The sequence below is a fragment of the Triticum aestivum genome, chromosome 4A, assembly GCF_018294505.1.
Source record: "Triticum aestivum cultivar Chinese Spring chromosome 4A, IWGSC CS RefSeq v2.1, whole genome shotgun sequence".
NCBI lineage: Eukaryota > Viridiplantae > Streptophyta > Magnoliopsida > Poales > Poaceae > Triticum > Triticum aestivum.
The window spans coordinates 602,949,973-602,952,230 of NC_057803.1; the positions used below are offsets into that span (position 1 = coordinate 602,949,973).

Consider the following 2,258-nt stretch of genomic DNA (forward strand, 5'->3'; position numbering starts at 1 on the left):
CAATCGATTGATCCACATTAATTCTCAAAAAATATATAAAAAGATCGATACATCGATACATCTCGTACTTTCGTAAGGAGCCTGCACCATGGAGGTCAGTCTTCATTTTCTGTTTTTGCGCTTCGGCTGTTTCATGACTCGACCCAAGCGAGTACACGGAGGCCAGCCGCAGCGCCCACATAGCGACCCCCGTCCATGCGTGCCGTTGGCGAGGTCCTGGACCTGCTTCATCCACGCACGCATGAAGCATCTGTGCAAGTAAAGCTTTCTAGATCGGTAAGGAGTAGGAGGAAGCCCTTCATGCTCTGCATATCGTCCATGATGAACTTGGGTGCTGGTGCTCTCCTTTTGCTTAATGAATAACCTTGGTTGCTGGTTCTTTCCTTTTTCTTTTTCTTTTCTTTTCTTTTCTTTTTTTCTTCTTCTTCTATTGCTTAATTTAACAAATTTTATAATTGACACTCCGCGCAAGTAATATGAGGTTGATGGCCAACATGCACTATTTGATAAGCAAGTGGGGAGGCACATTAACTTCTAAATTACTAGATATATGGTAAAATAAATTGTGTGATAAGAACATTGGCCTATTGCAGAAGCATGAAGCAAGAGAGAAAAAAATATAATGTTCATACACCATTATTCAACGAATGTGAATTATTCTGTACAATTAGACCTTGTAATAGTTGAATCAATATGTTATGATCTATATTAATTTACGGGCTCATGCGTTCTACAACAATTATAAACTTACCAAGTGAATCATGCAAACGTGTATGGTGAAGTGCTGAAACATCTGTGCAAGTAAAGCTTTCCAGTCTGGAATATGTACATCCTACACAAGGTTGATCTATCTTAACAATGATCAATTGCCCATAACTGGTATGCGATAACAGTGTTTTAGAGAGTACAAAATTACACATGTGACATTTATTTAGCCAAACAAGATCTATACTATTTTTTTATAATGTTGTGACATTAATACTATGCATGATAGATATAAATGCTAGGTCATTGCCTAATTTTTTAATTGTGACTCTATAAAGACTTGCATTATCACATAAATAAATATGTAACAATATCATTAATATAAGAGAGTGTATGGCATTTATGTAAAATCATCAAGATATGGCAACAATAGTCATAGGAGAAGCACATGCATGAATGCGAACTCATAATGTAATATATTATTGTGCCTCCCTATAAATAGTAGCAAATAAGGAGTTTATTGGTACCAAGCACACATTTACAAAAGAAGGAAGGGGCAATAGAATATAAGTAGTCTCTTTGTTCCCATGGCACTTGCCAAGAGTAGTACAACACGGCCGACAATGGTGTACTCGCTGGTTGTACCTTTCCTGGTTCTTGCTATAATGTGTTCTACCTTGCCATCGTGCCATGCAAGCAATGGTGTGTAAGATATCTCCCTGTTTGTTACATGTTTTCCAAAAAAATTAAATTCATTAAACATATAAGAAAATTCTTCTTGTTTACATGTTGTATTTTGTAGAGGTGAAGTGCAAGCCTCTAGATCCATGTGATGATGCTGGATGCAAAACTATATGTGCGGGTACAGGCATGCCTTTTGCCAGTCCCTTTTGTAAGGAGACCCATCCTCCACTATGTTGCTGCATAGGATAGAAACATAAGTTAATGGTACCTTTGCTCCAACTATGCAATGCTAAATAATTCTATGCATGTAACACATAGAAGCCAATCTGAATAAAGATGCGTGTTTTCTTTCAACCAAAGTGGTGTGTTTGACACACTGAGATTGGTCTAAAATTAAATACCTTCGCTATAATTGACAACGGTTTTGTATAACAATATATGTGGCATATATGAACACCAATTTGATTTGAGTTCCGCAATTAGATAGAAAAATACAAGATGAATACCAATTCATTATTTGCAAGAGTATAATTATATCATGTTCATATTGTAAAGATATGTAATTTAGGTATATAGCAGGTGAAACGAACCAGTCTAGACCAGGATAATTCAAAAAGAAAAGAAAAATAACGATATGTTTGTGGTGGATATTGCCAACCCGGATTCAAGTTCAAGAGTTAGCACGCGTGCTCGCATTTTCTGGAGTTATTCAAGACTTTCTAGCGCTATTTTTTACTGGCATGTCATGCCCGTCAACTATGAGGTCTCTATGATGACTTCATCGTTCTCAAGATTCGCTGGCTCATCCTCCCGGAAATATATTGATAGAATGTGTGTGTGTACTTTTACAAGGGTGAATGTGCGTATGC

General features: G+C 37.0%; 1 long non-coding RNA gene across 1 annotated transcript; it reads left to right on the forward strand.

Annotated features, from left to right (window-relative positions):
• Positions 1-1,238: 1,238 nt before the first annotated feature.
• On the forward strand, positions 1,239-1,743 carry LOC123082533 (uncharacterized). The gene is made up of 2 exons (XR_006439046.1): positions 1,239-1,407; positions 1,508-1,743. It is a non-coding gene; the product is annotated as an uncharacterized lncRNA (long non-coding RNA).
• The last annotated feature ends 515 nt before the right edge of the window (positions 1,744-2,258 follow it).